Genomic DNA, 19,413 nt, shown 5'->3' with positions numbered 1-19,413 from the left:
TCCTGTTAGGTCATGTCAGCTGTCACTCAGTACAAGCACAACTGTGAACAACACAAACTTCTCTTCAATGTGTCACAGAAACACTAAGTGTGAGAGCCTGTATGACACACAGGACAGACTGTAAGCTCTGCTGGCTGCACAGCACTTTGTAGCAGTTTTCCAACATGTCCTCCACCCGTGATGTCAGTGGTGGGACCCCAGTCACAGCACTCAGCACCACCTCCTTTAAATGGATTTTATAGCAGTTCCTCCCGTTACTCGGTGCAACGCTTCTTAAATGTGTTTTTGCAGGATAAAACACAGCAGGTGGTGTAGAGAGGACGTCAGCTGACGGAGCAGAGGGAGGCAGACTGTGGATAAATGACAGAGTGAGAGGAGAGCAACCATGACAGAAGCACAGGTGTGGCAGATAGAAGTGGCTTTATAGACACTTATTGTCAGTCCTCGTGCATGCTGTGGAAATAAGTGTCTGTGTCATGAGGTGACATGTGAGCTTATCTTTGGTCAATAAAGCTGAACGACCAGTTTTCACTTTGCTTGTTACGCTTGTTTAGTGACGTCTGGGTTTCTGTGGAGCCCGAATTTTGATGAGTTCTGGTGAAATCATCTGAGATCATCTGAGCATCGGTGAAGAGTCAGCAGAGAAAGTGTGGGACAGAAGTTTGCTTTGGACACATGGACTGAAATCAAAAAGTAACAAACAGGATTTCCAATGGACAGTATGGAGAAGTGAAAGTACACAAAGGCTGTGCTGGAACACGTGTGTTACACTTTTTGACAGCTGAGAACAAAACACAATATTTTGCATCATCTCTGCAGTGTCTCTTCTTTCCTCTGCTGTTGTGCTTTTAGCTCCAAACTGTTTCAAATGGTTTGTCAGCAAGCTGACCTCTGACCTCTGCAGTACTAACTCCTGACCCGTACAAAGAGCGGGCGTTTCTGACCTTTGACCTGCAGCTGTATGTCTCTCAGTCTCAGTTCTTCTCTCCGTCACTGATGGAGCAGGTGTAGTTGCTGCTGACAGTCAGTCGTTTGTTTTCTCAGAGTGAGGCTGAAGTCTGAACTGTTCAGAGCATCAGGTCTCATCAACGTGCGCTGCTGTAACGCCGCTTTGTCCTCTGAGATCACCAGGTATGAAACCTGAGTGCTGACAGAGCAGCATGTTCCCCCTCATTCACCTCCACCACCACAGCCAAGGCATGCTGGGAAACTGAGGACACACAGACGGAGAACTGAAGTGTCTGCTGTGTGTTCATCTCAGAGTCCTCACAGGTGACACATTAGCTCCAGAACACCAAGCCAGGTGTTTGAAGCCTGACAGGGATTCTTCCCATCCAGAGGGAGGATTTAGCTGCACAACAATGAACATTAGTGTGTAGTTTAGAAACACAGACTGTGCCTGCACTGCATCTAGTGAAGAAAAGTGTTACTGCCAGAGAACGAGGCTCCTTTAAAGCAGCTGATATTAAGGTTGAAAAATCAACAATAAGCTGATGTAATCAACGTTTCACAAAATGGTCAGCAGCTAAAATCTGGAGCCGTTCTTTGGTGGTAATTAACAGTTTGTTCTTGTTAGCTAATTATGTCATTAAAGGTAGCAGCAGAAGCCTTGTGTTGAAAGCCCATTCACTCACACATTCACACAGTATGTGTGTGTCTGTGTTACACTGTGGACATCCCTTCTGTTGGAGCGCCATCTTGTGGCAGGTTTAAGAAATGTTCTTCTTGTAAATCCAAACTGATGCACCTCCATAGCAGACTGTGGAGGCTTTCAGTGACATGAAGACTTGATTTATACTGTCATATTCTCCTGTTACACAAAGCACAGCACGCTGAACATGGATGAACTGAAACTCCCAGCATCTGACTGAGGAAAAGCACAAATCATTCTCACACTGACTCCTGCTTGATTTTAGATTTGCTTTCAAATCCTCACACTTTCATATGAAGCACTAAATGGGCTCCAGACTGTTTATCTCAGCTTCCTGTCAAACACACTGCTGCTCACACCGAGGCTCAGTTTACTCCTCCAGCCTGGCTTAACCTGCTGTCTGTTAAAAACAGTCCCACACTCCTCTGTTTAATCCTTCTGATCAGACTCTTTGATTTTGTATTGTTTTTACCTGAAGTTGTGTTTTTGACATGGTTCTGTCTGTGAAATAAAGCTCACACACACACTGCTACAGTCCTTCATACACTTAGAAAACGAAGCTGCTCCTTTCCTCAGTGCTGACACATAAAGAAGAGTTGGTTTTATATCCAACACGTCTCTGTTCCAGAAAACAGCTTCAGCAGCCTCTGAGTCTGAACTTGGAGTTGGTTATAAGCCACAGGCCTGTGTGCACAGCAATGAGGAAATATAATGCAGTAAGTGAAACATGGATGTGTGGAACAGATTATCCCAAAGGTTGATTCTGTTCATCTGGACGTTCTCAGTGAAACATTTGGTCTCTCGGTCAGGTGACTCCTTTAGTCTCAGCTGACTGCAGGTTTCCAAACCTTTGTCACTGGATCACTCACTTCATCTCCAACGTGTCCCTGACACAGACAGCTGGAGCCGTTACAGCAAAATCATTGATCATCGTTTTTAGAACATTAGCTGGTGTTGGTGGGCAGGCTAGCAGTGCTAATTGTTAGCACTAGTTCTGCTGCTCTCCCTTTGTCTCTGTTATTGTTGGTCTTTAGTGAACAATAGAAAGTGTCTTCATGAGACTGTTGCCTAATGTTCAAATGTAGATAACACCACCTGCACCAACCTGTTACACAGCACAACCCTCTGGTGTAGCTTTGCCCATACGGTAAAAAAATATATTTTAAAATACATTTTAAAATATATTTATATATTTAAAATGTATTTTAGCACATATATTTTTTGGCCATTTTTTGTATATTTTGAAATATATTAATAAAATATATTTCAAAATACAATTTAAATGTATTTAAAATCATTCAAAAAAATATAAATTTAACCCTTCATATATTTCTAAGAAAACACATTCACATGTAACATCTGAAAGAAATCTTTATTTGATGTTTAAAACATACATATAGCATATCAATCAAGCAAGGAATATTCATTTTACAAGTTTATTCTCATTACATACTTAAACATTCTAAAAGAAACACACACACATATACATATATGTGTGTATATATATACAACACCCAGCACGCCCCTGCGGGCGGTTTATCCTTCAAGCTCGGGTCCTCTACCAGAGGCCTGGGAGCTTGAGGGTCCTGCGCAGTATCTTAGCTGTTCCCAGGACTGCGCTCTTCTGGACAGAGATCTCCGATGTTGTTCCCGGGATCTGCTGGAGCCATATATATATATATATACACACAGTCTCAGTTCCCCCAGCTTTCACTGCAATCCTCAAAGCCCTTCTGGACACGCTGGGAAACCCCTTCCTTACCCCCACTGTAACAAACAAAAGTCACAGTTCTATTACAGTTCAGAGTTAAAATAAAAATGTGATTTATGTTAGCTGGCTTCATTTAGCAAACAGATATTTCTGTTTATACAGATACAGATATTAATACAGATATATTTTACGCATAATTTACCTCTTTTTTTTTCCTAGATGGGAAGTCTATCCAGTTCACATTACAGTAATGCTAACACCCCTTTTGGTCGTCTCTCCTTACCTTCCAGCATTCATAAATCTGTTGACCTTCTTTGTCTGAGACCAACCACTACAATGCATCATCACCTATTTGTATTGGTAACTTACTTTACAACCTATTTTAATGGTTGCAAAGTAAGTTACTTGTGCTGTATGCAATTTTAGATACACAGAAAGTCTTCACATACTATATATGGCTGTCATAGTGTCCTTATCAAGGGCAGTTCTTCACTCTGCGCCGATGTCCGTTTTGCTCTGTCCTCCTATAAAAAGCATGAACATTTGAGTGTTTGACTAGTTTTAGATTTCCAAAAATTTGATATTTGTACAACTAAACATTTGAACTACAATTATATGCTATTGAGCGATACTTTTATGGGTAATTTTTGGTAAAGAAACTGGTGACAGAGTTGTAGGCTTTTTAAAGTACTATTAGCTAACCATTTGAACTGACTTTCAAAGCTGATTACCTTTTAAATTGCTGTGGATCAAAACCTCCAGTGGGAAGGCGGCCATTAGAAGAACACGCACCATTGAACCTGAAAATAACAAAAACAAACAAAAAACAGAACAATATATAAGAGTCCGGTAGGGTAATAAATCTCTTCTGAAGCAATATAGTTATTTTGGGTGAAAAACAAAACATTCCTCTAAAATATATATACTGACATCAGCAATCAACATCATGATTGTAATTATTTCCTTTTTAGTACATCTACTGCTGTTTGCATGTGTCAAGCACTACGACTGTATCTATGCATATAAATTCACCATATATATCCAGCAAAAATGTTTTGTTATAGGAAAACAAACAAAGGCATTCAATCAGAGGTGAGAAATTAATTGGGAATATGAATTATAGGTGAACTATTCTTTACCTACTAGCAATCAAGCTTCTTTAACCAAGAAGCTTGAAATATTTGAATGTAAAATAAAATAAATAAATAAATAATAATAAAAATAACATGATGTAATTAAAATGCACAACTTACATTAAGGAAATCTGCATTTGTATCCACAGGCTAAAAGTAAAACAGTAAATGTGTTAGTGATAGTACAGGTATTTGTAAAAAAAAAAAAAAGAGGCAGTAACTGTGACGCTTCTAGTGGGATGCTAAATGCAGAGATTTATATTTACAGTATAATACTGCATGTACAGGTAGCTGTGTTGTGAACTGTAACTGAATATTAGAGAATCTCAGAGAAATTAAATGTATTTATTTTTTGAATTTATCAATCATAAAACTGTGTGTTTTGAAGGCCTGTTACGATAGCGACTTTTTGTTGGTCGGTATATTGCCCCATAAACAATTGCGACAAGTTATGTCATTGTCATTTTAAGACCATTTTATGTCTTTGAATGTATAATCATAATATAACACCATAATAATGCAAGATCTACACACTTTCGATTGACAAACCAACATCTAATTCTTAAAGTATTTAGATCATTGAAATTAGGAATCAAAATATTAGATACCTTAAAAACTTGAATAAATAGTAAGTTTTCTAACAAATAGAAAACAATGATATTTAATGTTATTGTTTTGTTATCATTATATTTTATTTTTGTAAATATAATGGCACATAAATTACATCATCAACAATTATTGAGGTCATGTACATGTACTGTGTGTTAAGTCGATATATCGATTATTGTGATAGGCCTACTGTTTTGGTATCATAACGAGCTTGTCAAACATGCATGACCACTAAACAATGTCTAAGCAGTAGTATTGGTCTGAATGACAACAAACATAACTAGTGTTTTGGAAAATCTGTTAGAAAACAGTTATTTCAATAATTATGATTAGCATGTGACACAGACACCGCATAAAAAACTACAACAACAAATACTTACTTTAGGAGGATGGGGGAGGGCAGCATGAGGTTGAGACTTTGACATCTGTAAGAAACAAATTCATGTATTACAAACAAGTCACTTAAAAGTACATTAATGTGGCAGACTGTTCCCTGTTCAGATGCAGTGTATAAGTACAATCAGGGCTGTCACAGCAATGGGGTGGGGCCAAGTGGCTGCAACCCTAGGTACAATGTGCAGGTATATATAATTACATATAATATATGTGAATAAAGCAAGAATCTGTTTAGGTTAGTCACTGTGCTGACTGATGTTTGCTAGGTTTATATGATTGCAAACTGCACAAAAACAACAACAGCAACAACATTAATGACAATGACAAACAAAATTACTTACATTTATGTAAATCTTACATTAGGAAGATCTGCATTCGATTTCATGGGCTGAAATAAATAGGCAGAAACATTACTGCTAAAAAAAATAAAAAAACAAAAACTCTAAAAAGCCTAAAAATGACTTAAAAAGCAAGGAAATGTGGAACATTGTAATTAGCGAACATTAATAAAGCATAACTGTTCTTTGTTTTTAACCTTGGTAAGTACTCTGTAGCCAGAAGGAGAGGTAGGATTTCTGTGAAAGCCAATTTAAATGTGAATAGGCTTTGATAGTTATTGAGAAGGCAGAATAATAAGAAAAGGCAAAAGTACGTCACAATATAATTAATTAAGTTACATATTTTGATTACCAAATTATGGAAGCGTGGAGCTGCCACCCAGGCAAAAGAAAAATAGAGCTGTATCACGTTATGACGTGAAATGTTTATTGTTCTAACATTATGCTTTTCATGTTTGTATAATACAGTGGTTCTTAACCTTGTTGGAGGTACCGAACCCCACCAGTTTCATATGCGCATTCATTGAACCCCTCTTTAGTGAAAAATAAAGTGTGTTTTTTTTTTCAAATTAGACGTAGATATGTTTTTTACTGGTGCACAAAATGAGCCGTGCACGTCACAGCGGAGGCTCTGCCGAACCCCTGAGACCAACTCACCGAACCCCTAGGGTTCGATCGAACCCAGGTTAAGAACCACTGGTATAATATAATATCACATTATTATAATATACATAATTGTCACGTTCGCACAATATTGTACGGACGTGATAATTATGTACATTTTTCGTACAATGTTGTTCAAACATGTTGTTCAAACATGATAGTATATTGTTAGAACGATAAACTTTTCACGTTATAACGTGATATACTTATATTTCTCTTTTGCCTGGGTGGCAGCTCTACGCTTCCGTTCCAAATACACGAGAATAAAGTAATATTATATGGGAAAAGGCACCTGCTAGCTTGATGATGGAGGCTTCTTAGACTGGCCACCCGCCTTGGCTTCTTGTCGCCACTCCATGAAATAAAGGTCCGTTTCCTCCATGCCGGCTAATTATTCATCCTCATTAAAATCTCATATATGTTCAGTTGGCAGAATTGAGAATTTTACATCTTCCAACCACTTAATTAACGCGAACATAATCGGCTTGTTTCTTCCCGTCTCCTGTATCCGGCCGTTCCTCTCGCTGTCAGATTTCGCGCCTCAGAGACGTCGTTATTTTTCAAAAAAAAAAAAAAGAAGAAAGAAAGAAACAGCAACAACTACTAAAGAGAGTTTTTGCACGTTCATTGCACATTTGTGGGAATGTTTAAATATTTAATTTTTATTAATTACTTTTCATTATATCTTTATTTTTTAAACCACCGTGGCAATGCGCATGCGCATACACTCCTGCACGCAAAGGGCTTTGGAGTTGACGTAATGTCGCAATGCATTGTGGGAGCGCAGCACCATCTTGGCAGGTCACGAATCAAAACAAGATTGCTACGAACCATTCTGAAACGTAGCTCAAAAGAAAATGACGGTATAGAGACAGATTCTGTCCAGATGCAAAGAGACGGTACTTGATTGTTGAAATGTGGACCCGTATGAAATATAGCCGTGGAGTAGAAACCCTGAAGACCAAACCGCTATTGACTTAGCATGATCTACTCTCATACCTTGTCTGTGGAGTCAGAGCATACACGGCGCACCAATTTCGCAATTATAAATCTCTGGAGGCGCACATCCAATTCACCAAGGACTGGGTACAAGATTTGGCTATTTTTAAGCCTCCACGTTGTGAGTACGGCGTCATTCAAGCAAAGGTAAGTCAGCTTGAGTACTGCGAGTAAAATGCGTTTGATTCCCCCCAACATTCAAATTAGTGCTAGCAAAAATTCATTCGTGAGGGGGAAATTACAGTGAGAACATGTAGAGGCTCTGTTAGAGGGATAACATAGTGAGTTCAGTGCATTGATGTGACATTGTCCTGAAGGATTTAGTTATTCTTTATGGTTAAAGAAATTGCCCTAATTAATTCATATTTATTATAAATAATCCTAATTACACATCTTGCTTCCTTGTTTGTGTCCTGTGTCACTAAAAATACATTCTGTTTTAGTTTTATACATTGATTAATGACCTGCAGAATCTCCTTGTCATATTAGGTGTCCATAATTGTCACTTAAAGTTGAACTTTATGTTTTCTCCCTCTTGAAAGTGATTACATCCTTGCATTACATACTTTAGGTTCATTTTTTGCTGATAGGTTTCTAAAAAGAAACATGCAGATTTAGAATATAACATGCAGCGTTCTATAGATGGATACATAAAAACACTTTATTTGTTACATTTATGATAAATGGATTTGAAAGTAAATAAAACACATTTGTGTCGGCCTTGGCTTATTAAAGTTCTTGTCTTTAAATGAACTTTGTCTGTGTGTGTTTTAGGTCCTGCACTCTTAAAGACTGAATTGCAGCATTGCAGCCACAGGTCATTGTGAGCATCACAGGGAAGGTTGAAGCCCCCCACTGCAGCTGTATGGCTAGAGTCGTGAAGACTTGCAGCCATGTCACTGCTCTTCTGTTTAATGTAGAAGCAACAGTGAGGATCTGTGGCACAAGGACTGTTACAGATGAACCTGCATACTGGGTTTTGCTGGGTAATATGACCAAGATACAGCCAGAGGTTGGCCATAAGATAGACTTCTCCTCTTCAGCTGCCCAAAAAAAGGTTCTTGATCAAAACATAGACAGACCATCTGTAGTGACAGGTAAAAGAAGCCATCCTCAAAAAAGAAAAGTTCCACCTGCTACTGTGGAGGAGTTGGATCAACTGATGGGACAATATTTTTCCAAGCATAGTTCTGTTCTGAATAACCCATAATGTTTTAATTTAAGGGGCCATGTAAATACTTTGCATTTACTGAATATGTACTTACTAAATACCACTGTTCAAAAATTGAATAAAGAAACAAAGAAATGTTTGCCTATTTTTAATTAAAAGCACTTTGTAGAACATCACATCAGTTACAATGTAGAAAAAATGTTATGTATAGTTTACAAATGACAAAATGTTCACATAAAATCATGACAGCATTTGTATAATATCACCCACTACTAGCATTCTGTAATTTACTGTCTCTTTTGAAAACTTATCACTACATAAACAGCACAAGACTTAAGAGTATTTAACAAAACCTTTTTTCTGTGGTTTTACTACCACACTGGGGCACATGTTCACCAAAAGGCAGCAAACCTTTGCCATCTTAACCAGGAAGGTCACCTTTTTACCCACACATGGAAGAAGTAATCTGATTGGCATGGTGGTATGTAGCATGTAGTTTGAAGCAGGGATTTCGTAGTGCCCCATGTGTAGTGTTGGAACCCAGTCAGGATTTGTTTCATTCATTTCATAGGCTGGTTTGCTGCAATAATGCCAAATAATTAGCAACTCTATAAATAGAAGGTAGTTCTGCATGTTTGTTCTAAGTTTGTGCTATTGAAAATAAAATTAACAGGCTATAAATAATAATATGAACTTATTTAGAACTTACCTGAATGAAAATACTGGAGCACACCAACAGATATCTGTGGCTGGTAGAGAACTGAATATCAGCTCGTCTCGCAGCTGCTATCCAGGCTAGACGCCTTCTTTTGGTAACATCCAACACATAAGCTCCCTCATGATGTTTCCAGGTGAGGAAACAATGAAAAGAGAGCCTGTTTTCAAGCTTATTCCTTTGTCGGTAGTGCAATCTAACATTACAACCGACCACACAGCAAGCATTTGTTTGGCCTGCTAATATGGCGCCTTGACCAAAAATCCTGGCTACGCCCCATCCCGTAAGATCACGCTCCAGAGCCCTATTAACGTACGGATCTAGAAAGAAGACGCTGCATTTTTAACTCTGAGGGAGATGGAGAATGAGCCTATTTCCAAAACAGTGGAGTGTGTTCATTTAAGTACTAAATTGTATATATTGTCAAAAACTAAAGTGTACATAGCAGTTGTTGTATCTTGTTTACTGTATCACTGACAGATAATTTCAAAGTCAATGAACGCTACATTATAGTGAGATATTGTGTAATGTGAAATACTGTAAGCAAATGAATAAACAACCTAATTCGTGATAGACCTTTGACTCTGTTTTGTTTGAATCCAACTGTTTTTTGCAGATGTGCATAAAACATGTTACTTTTAGTATTGTTATCATTATCATCATTATTGCACTAAATATATTTTAAATAAAGGATACTTTGATATACATTCTACTGTAAGGTTGGAAATGTATTTTCTTCACCCTAAAATATGTTTTGAAATGTATTTTGGTTTGAAAGAAATATATTTTCAATTTCAAAAATATATTTTTTTGGAGCATCACAAATACAAAATATATTTACCATATATTTGAAATATATTTTGGCCAGGAAAAATGTATTTTTTTACCGTATGGGTTTGCTGCTGCTGACTTTGAAAATCACACCAAACATGGAATCAAATATATCGACTCGGCTTAGACTACAGAGAAGCTCGGCACTGCTCACAAAACTCAACACAAAAGGCTTTTTAAAGACAACAATCACTTTGACAGACACACAAACACGACTGAGTACAGAGGAGCTGCTGGTTTGAAGCCACAGAAATGTTCAAATGTTTAAACACACTGCAGCGTTGCAGCCGTGATGCATTTGTGCTGCTAAGGCCACACACATCAGCTGCCTTACATTTTAGTACCAGTTCATCTCTGACCATGGCAGCACAGTCTTTCCAGTACAGTGATGTTGGTGGGGACAGTGGGGACTGATTGTTCATTGGCTGTAAGCCGGTCACATGGACGTTTAACTGGTGCTTTGATTGCTCTGTAGTCTGTTGTGCCTGTGAGCTGCTCCTAAAATGAGACAGATTATAATTGTCACCATTCTGTTAATGACTCTTATTATGTGCGCTCTCCTCCACTGTCACACTAAACACATTAAACCTTTATTTTGGTGTAAAGTCAGGATTTATTGGCTCTTCTTAAAAGCGTCATGAAGTGCAAAACTCAGCAAACATTATACAAAAGTAGATTTAGAAGCTGAACAGAAAACATTTAAAGTGACAGTCAGCACAAATCCAGCTGACATCTCCATCCAACCCAAGTCTTCATTTAAAGTCATTATAACTGTGACACACGTTTGTTACAGTATTAATCCTGCCTGATGCTGCAGGGCCAACATCATGAAACAGGCTCAGCATTTATTTCCATTATGAAACTTTATCATTAAAAACAAACCATTGTTCTGCAGTCGTCCCAGGACTGTCGGTCAAACGTTCTCTCCACATGTTTAAGGCTGAGCTCACTTTATCGTCTGCCTGAAGGAGGAAAGCAGATGTTACTAAACATCACAATAAAACATATGAAATGGGTGCACATGAGGAACGTCTGCACTGTTAAAGCCATGCAAACATCTTCACACATGAAGCAGCAACACCTCTCAGTTTAGCAGCAGCTGGTAAAAGCCACAGTGATCCTGGAGCCTCCCTGAAGGACTCGTTCATCAGTAACTGTCAGGAGGACGATTAAACCTGCTGCACACGTCCTGTAGTTACACACTCGGGAGGAAAGACGACGTCCTCGCTCTGCAACATGATCTGTGTTTCATCCAAGACGCTCAAACACAGATTGGTTTCCAAATATTAGACGCACTGGTTCTTCATGCGTTTCTACCTGAGCACTCAGAGTCATTTCTACAACAGGCCTCCTTCACCTGCTGGTGCCTCTGTTTCTGTGTTTGGCTGTTTCCATCAGTGCCTGATGTTTGTGATCTTTGATCTGTTCTGAAGTCTCTCTTTGTGACACAAATGTTGTTTGGCTTCTTTTGCAAACAAGGCAAAAGAACTTTAATGGATTCATTTGCTGATCTTACTTTTCTGATGCAAAGCCGTCCTTTCAACGCTTTAGAAAGAAAACCAAACAATGTTTTTAAAACTTTCCCAAAATGTAAAAGCTATTAAAACCATAAACTTCTGCTCCTTGATCATGTGATTCTTCTTCTAGACTGTCTGTAATTGTTATTGCTGATTGTCAATAAAGTTGTTTTTTATAAGTTATGTTGTAAAGGAAGCTTGTGGCGAGGGAGGAGGGGCGACTAAAAGCAGGTTCATATAGTGGGAAAGTCCTCAGGTCATGTGAGGATATTTACTGATGCGTCAACACTGTCAGATAAAAGAACGGCTGCTGCATTTGTTCTCCCACAAATAAGTTTGGTGATGAGTAAAAGAATTACAGATGATGTGGCAGTTTATACTGGGAGCTGGTAGTGATGTTACTGGCTTGAACTGGGTGGAGGACGCACTAATATGCAGGTATGTGGTTTGCTGGGACTCTAGCAGCGTGCTAGTGAGCACAGGTGATATGTCTTCAGACTCTAGGCAACATATTGTTTTTGATATACTTCATTTACTGTATAGAATCAAACACAGAGGGATAGAAGTGGATTTCTTATGGCTCCCTGTGAATATCGGTGTTGATGCAATGAACAGGACGATAAGTTTAAAAAGGTGCAGCAAGAAGAAGTCGTGCAGGTTTGACTATAAAATACAGTGAAAGTGAGGTGAAGAGTATAATGAAGGTAAAGATGAAGGACGAGTGGCAGGCACACTGGGACAGAGACGGGAAAGGCAGATATTATACAGAAAACAGTCGTGTAGAAGAAGCTGCAGCAGAGACCAGGAAGGAATCTGGAGAGTCAGAGTTGGTCACACAGGCTTGAATAGCACACTTAAAAAGGTAAACATGACACAGGAAGTGTGACTTCTGTGGACCAGAGGAGACGTTTGACGGGTTGTTAGCGTCGTCAGGATGCTGGATGGAAACGCTGTGCCTGATAGGATGATTACAGGCTGGACTTTGTCTTCCTGTTACAGATGGATCCAGGCCCTGGATGACTGCTGGACACACATGACCCACACTAGGCTGCCTTCATCCATCCTTTCCTCCTTCACTGAGACTCAGAGTCAGCATGTATGTATTTATCAGGGATTTGAATCCTTTCATTACAGAGTGAAGTTAAAGTAGACGTGTGAACACACTAATAAACACAAAGGGACACAACTACTACTCCATGATGGAAAGCTGAAGTATTACACAGCTTTATGAACCTCCTGTTATCCTGGTAGACGAGTACAGCAATAAATCTTTTACTTGAACATCTTCTGGCTCCAATAAGCTTTAAAATGTGACCATGAAGTTAGAGACACACTGACTGAAACCCACAGCTGTGACTGTGGATCACATCCACACACAGTGTAGCTGCTGTCTCTGTGTGAGCCTTTGCACTGCTGCTCGCAGCACCGTTATATCACTCAGCGCTCGCTGCTGTTATTGAATCCACTTTTTACTGTCCGTGCAATCAAGCTCCTCTGCAGAGCTAGAAAATATCTTCGAACCAGTTTATGTGTTAGGGGATCCTTTGCAGCTGTGACTGTTGCCTCTGTTTTTGTCCTTTGGTTCCTGGGAGCCTTTTACATTTCCATCAGCAACAAATATCTGAACAGGCTTTATTGTAGGAAATACAGGAGTAAATAGTTGTCATTATTTATTAGATGTTGTTAAAGATGATCAGATGCTTGTTTAGTTTAATGCTGTGGCTTCAGTCAGCATCACTGTGCTGTATAGTTTTATTTTTCTGATCCTTCTGTTAAAGTTGCTGAATAAAAGCTGGTTGGTCTGCACCTCACCTCTGCCTCGAGCCTCCTTCTTTAAAGCAGCAGAGGCTCTTCATTCAGGTATCACAGCTCGAGTTGTTCTGCAGGAGACCCAGAGTACTGTCCTTGGTCCATAATGACATTAACTTTGATTCATGTCAACACGAAGCCTGAACGTCTGTGATGAACACACTATCAGCATCACTGACATATTTCATCATTTAAAATCACTTCCTGTCACCGTGGTGGTTACAGTGACATCATGCAGTTTGTGCTTTGACCTCCAGAGGGCGACAAATCAGCACAGACAGAGAGCTCCATTCAAACTTTGCTGCCATCAGGAATAATTCTTCAAATATAATCATCAGTGTTTGAGCAGTTATGATATCAGGGACAATCTAGACATGTGTGACAATACTGAACATGTCACATGACACACCTCAAACATCATGTGATCCACTCTCAGTCTGCACTTTCATTCATGACTTCATGAATTTATGATCAGTTTACTCCTGAAATATTCAAATGCTGCAGGGTGAAGAACAACAAAGTGCTGACACATGTTTGTGTTTCAAACAGGAAAACCAGCAGAAATAAATCATCTTTGGACAACATGACAGAGATTAGTGAGTTTCCAAGTTGCACTTGAATGCAGCACAGACAGATTCTGATGTTCGTGGTTGTAAACGTGTCCTCAAACGCCGCTCTGACTCTTTCCTTCCTGCTCAAAGTTCCTCTTTTCTGAACTTGGTGTTTGTGCCTGACGCTGATCGTCTCCGTGTGGAGCTCCGTGTGAAGGTAACGTTAGCAGTGTGTAATGTTTCCTGGCTAACATCAGCTGTGTGCAGCTCAGTTCCAGCACAAATGTGCCGCTCCATAGTTCACGGTAACGGACTCATGAGGTCGACCGTTAAACGCTCTCCCGCCATTTTGTCTGTGTGCGCGGATGTGTACGTTTTTGTTACCACTGTCATCTCATCAATAGCCTATTTGTAAAAGATCTCTGTTCATAGTTTAGTTGGATTTTAAAACTCTGTAGTTGGACAGTTTTATTTTGGACTGATGCTAAAATTCTTGCTGATTGTTTCTGTCGAGGTTTTGTACTTGACATCCGCCATTTTGGATGTGATAAGCTGTAGAGAGTGCGTCCAAAAAGAGAAACCAGAAAGAGAACCTGTTTTATTAATAACCTCTTGCAAATAGAAGAATATGAAAAAAACAACAACAAATAGGATAAAAACTTTAAATTACTTGAATTTCTAAAATCACCATCATCTGTTAACACAAATTTGATCATTTCAAATTTTTGTTTTCATTTTCTCTTCCCAGTTACTTCTTTCTCATTCTCTTCATTCTCCTTGTCACCTTACGTCTCACTCCTTAACTGAAGTTATAGTTCTAACATAAGAAGTCCCACCAACGTCCTTTATTTAATCTCTGTGTTGTCACAGTTATTATCATCAGATCAGACATGAGACCCAGACAACAACATAAGTTTACAAGCTAACATCATGTCAGCTAACATTAGACGATAGCATCATAAACTTTAAATTACTTTGCCTCTGATCAACAGTTTGATTACATTCTCACATCACAGGTTTATTTGCTAAGTGTGAGTCCGCCCACATTAGATCCACTTTTCAGCAGGTGGAATAATTTGTAGTATATAGGTAATACATCAACAATGCTGCCGTGGCTAAGTTAAGAATATTTATAATGTCATTTCCAAAACTTGCATATGATCTGCAATTTGTAGCAGATCTACTGACTGTCACAGAGCAGCTGGAGCAGTCTCGAATGCAGGTCAGTCCACTGCTGTCCCCTGTGGCCAAGTGCCATAGCTACTGCTGGATGAACTCGTGACACATCTGCACCTGTTTCTATGAACACATTGAGTCTGAGTGGCTGCACTTACACTGGTGCATTCAACATATTGAAAGATGGCAGCAATGTGGATTGTCAAGACTCAAACCAACCGTTGAGCAAAGACAGCAGCATCACTTGTTTCTGTTTGTTATACAGCCAGATTTACTCGTGACACACATGTGCAGCTGCTTTATCACCTATTCTGAATTTGTTTCAAGCACAATACATTTGTTACACATGTTGGGATATTGTGTTTGTTTTAAATGTTATATACCTGTGTGGTATGTGACTTGTGTTGCCATGACGCCAGGTCTCTCTTGGAAATGAGATTTTTAATCTCAATGAGATTTTTTTTTACCTGGATAAATAAAGGACTAATTTATAACGTTCAGTGTTTTCCGGTCTTCCAAAAGAAAAAAAACCTTCAACTACATGACATGCAGTTTTGTATTTGTTTTCACCTTATCATACACTTGAAGTTTTACAAATCACCACTTCTTTAGTGAATATCATTTCAGTCTCAGACAATCTCGTTTCTCTTACAGAGGTTGAATGCACCTTCTGCGGATGGCGGTACCACACAGTGTGCGTGGACTTCCCCTGCACAGAAGGCAACTACAAATGCTGTGAATGCTAAATAAACAGAAACAAATGATCCCTGTTGTCTTTGCTTGATGATTGGTTTGAGTCTTGACAATCCACATTGCTGGCGTTGCATCTTTCAATGGCAGCAATGGCAGGTATCAGTGCTCAAAGCTTTTGTGTTTGTTTCCAACAAGTTGCCCACCTCGGGAAACAAAAATGTGTTCTTTTACTTGTCAGATGAACATATGAGACACTTTGACTCTTCAGTGCAGTGTGGAGCCTAACAAAGATCTGTTTTGTGTCCCAGCTGATCAGCAGGAGGAGGAGAGTCTGACGGAGCAGCAGAGGAACATTTTCAGCTACTTGGACTCAGCTCAGCCACTACAGAGGAAACAATGAGCTCAACACAGAAGGTGACCGACAGAGCAGGACCATATGACCAAAGATATTTATCACCATATACATTTGAACATTTGCCATAACGATGTAGCTGACGATAGAATTGACACCAGACAAAATACTTTACAGCTGCACAACTTTATTAAAAACCCATCAATGTATTTTCACTGAAACAAGCAGCTGTTGTTTATGTGCATTAAAGTTATATAAAAATGTAACAGTGCAAATGCAAATTCCTCGCTGACAGTTTAACCAAAAGGCGTTTCCAGTGGAAACTGGCCGACACATCCTGAGCATAACCATGTATAATATCCACTAAACTTCAGAAGAGGTTATACAGTCGTGGCCAAAAGGTTTGAGAATTGCATAAATATTGGAACCTGGAGAAGTTGCTGCTTAAGTTTTTATAATAGCATTTTGCCTGCACTCCAGAATGTTATGAGGAGTGATCAGATGAACTGCATCGTCCTTCTTTGCCATGAAAACGAACTTAATCCCCAAAACGCCTTACCACTGCATAGGGCTGCCACAAACGATTATTTTGATAGTCGACTAGTCACCGATTATTTTTGCGATTAGTCGACTAATCAGATCATCATCCATTGGACGTAAAACGTACAGCTTATTGCACCAGCAGCATCTGCTCTTATATAACTATCATTAGCTTACAGCTTTAAGTGTTTAAGGTATGTGCTAACTAAAAATAAAGACAAGATGGTAGTTTATTAAATTTTAATTAAATGTGCAGATTGTTTTGGTGAAGTTTAATAAACTCAGCCGAATTACTCAGGAACAAATAAAATACTGAAAAAAGCCAAACAATAACATTTTTAAGTTTATCTAAGTGACTTATATATCATGTTTAACCTGAGTAGGGCGGTGGGTTTGAAAACGATCTGCCGGGAGTCCGGTGCTCTCATGGCCCCCGGCTAGCTATCGAGCTAGTGGGTAACAGACTTCTCCGAAAACGTCGGAGCGCTTTTGAAAATATGTGATGTCTTGATAAACTGAGCCGATATTTGAGGTTTACACAGCTACATTCTCGCCTGAAAATATGTTAAACGTTTATTTTGTGACCCAGAAAGAATAATAAGAGTAACATTAAAACTAACTAGCTGCCGCTATTGTTGGAAACTGCGCTGGGCCGCGCTATGAATTCTGGGACACAGCTTCTCCTTCTTCGGGGTTTAACGGCAGCTGGCATCCTTGTACATGCAGTGCTGCCATCTTCTGTTTCAATCCGTTATTACACTCTTAAATCCTGCTACTTATTCCTGCTTTTGGGATCTTACAAAGCTTCAAACGACGCGTCGACTATTAAATCAGTCGTCGACGATTTTGATAGTCGACGTAATCGTGACTAGTCGACTAATCGTGGCAGCCTTACCACTGCATTTCATTGCTGTCATCAAAGGACCTGCTGAGACCATTTCAGTGATCGTCTTCTTAACTCAGGTCAGAATGTTGGCGAGCACGAGGCTGGAGATCATCATGGCTGTATCCCGATTCAGGTTCTGCAGCTTTAAAGTCCTCAAGGGCCGCAGACTCAAAGACCGCTAAGGCCGAAGTGCGAGGCTCGTAGGTTCGTGAAATGGGACGTCTAACCTCCGTCGCGCTGCCCAGGTTGCCTAGCAACCATGATACTAACAGTTATTTATATATATATATTTATATTATTTCTGAGAGTGTATCATGTAACACTATAGATCAACTTAGCTCAGAATATATAAAGCATATAAACAGTTACAGCAATATGATGCAACAAACACAGCAGCTGCTGATCCAAAATACTCAAAGCTTCATAGAACTGAAACAAACATTTATTTTTAGCTCCATCCTGCTGCTGATACATACTTTAGGTTTCTGAACATTAAACTTGTTGCTGCCTTTCATAGTGTGTAACTTGAAGGCCCTGAGTACTTTCTCCTACACTGGAAACACTGGGATGATCACATTATTTGAACATTACCTAATAAGACTGATTCAGCACAGACAGTTATGTTAAACTTTCCTAGCAGTCCTTCACAAACAGGGAACAGTCTGTCTATTCTCTCCATCTGTCAGCTGCTGCTGGCTCTTCCTCCTCCTCTTCCTCACACACTGCTGAGTTTGTCCTGGTGGATCATCAGGGCTGCAAAGCCTCACAGATGATGTGCAGCAGTGGCTCCCTCAGTCTGTCCTCACTCTGGACACTTGCAGTCGTCACACATGGAAATCAAATGTGTGATAAGCTGCAGGATTCAAACACAAGTGTAACTTATAAACACATGTTCATACTTTTATTCCACAATCAGAGAGAAAGAAACAGAGAGAGAGTGCAGGACAGACAGACAGGTGACAGTCTCAGGTGTACACACTGCTACACAACAGCACCAGAGAAGCAGGATTTAGTGTTTGTGTTATTACGAGTGTAAACAAGAAGAGTTCCAGATGGTGCAGTGGACACATGTGTGACTGCTGTGATTAAAGCATCTTTCTTTCAGAGTGAACCGTCAGCTCGTTCAAACACACGTTAAAGTGCGTTTGGCTCGACACCACCGAACAGAGGCAGCAATATAACACAGCTAACATTAACAGTGCAGTGAATCCTGCTTGTGCCGTGATGTTCAGGACTGCAAACCAAGCAGCATCACTGACTTTCAGCTTGTTGTGTTTGTGGATATATGACTGACTTTAATTATCCACAAAATCATCACATTCTCTGTCAGATTAAGGTCGACTATTGAACGGCGTATATTTTAAAGGCTTTAAAACCAAGTTAACGCTGAAAGTACAAACATCACTAATGTCACATAACTCTGCCGACAAGGCATAGCTATGGCTATGAAATGCTCTTTGTGTATCACTTCTTCATTATGAAAGATGTCATTAATGCACTAGTAATGTCTCATCTGGAGTATTGTTCAATCATTTGGTCAGCAGCTAATAAGACAGATCTTAACAGACTTCAGTTAGTCCAGAATAAGGCGTCCAGATTAGTGTGAAGATGTTCATACTATACTAATATTGATAAAATGCATAATAACCTTTCTTGGCTTCCTGTACAGGCT

The 19,413-nt window shown here is 39.4% G+C and overlaps 2 long non-coding RNA genes across 2 annotated transcripts; both read right to left on the bottom strand.

Annotated features, from left to right (window-relative positions):
- Positions 1-3,575: 3,575 nt before the first annotated feature.
- LOC146679591 (uncharacterized) lies at positions 3,576-5,534 on the bottom strand. The gene is made up of 4 exons (XR_014918541.1): positions 5,485-5,534; positions 4,616-4,645; positions 4,094-4,162; positions 3,576-3,886 (listed from the first exon to the last, which is right to left on the bottom strand). It is a non-coding gene; the product is annotated as an uncharacterized LOC146679591 (long non-coding RNA).
- Positions 5,535-5,856: 322 nt separating this feature from the next.
- LOC146679590 (uncharacterized) lies at positions 5,857-7,084 on the bottom strand. The gene is made up of 3 exons (XR_014918539.1): positions 6,794-7,084; positions 6,036-6,075; positions 5,857-5,888 (listed from the first exon to the last, which is right to left on the bottom strand). It is a non-coding gene; the product is annotated as an uncharacterized LOC146679590 (long non-coding RNA).
- Between the last annotated feature and the right edge of the window lie 12,329 nt (positions 7,085-19,413).

Source organism: Copadichromis virginalis, unplaced genomic scaffold (assembly GCF_057382275.1).
Source record: "Copadichromis virginalis isolate Kocher_CV1m ecotype Utaka unplaced genomic scaffold, C_Virginalis_male_GT1.1 unmapped_scaffold_1, whole genome shotgun sequence".
NCBI lineage: Eukaryota > Metazoa > Chordata > Actinopteri > Cichliformes > Cichlidae > Copadichromis > Copadichromis virginalis.
Note: the sequence above shows the minus strand (reverse complement) of the source record. Positions and strands in the feature narration are given on the sequence as shown.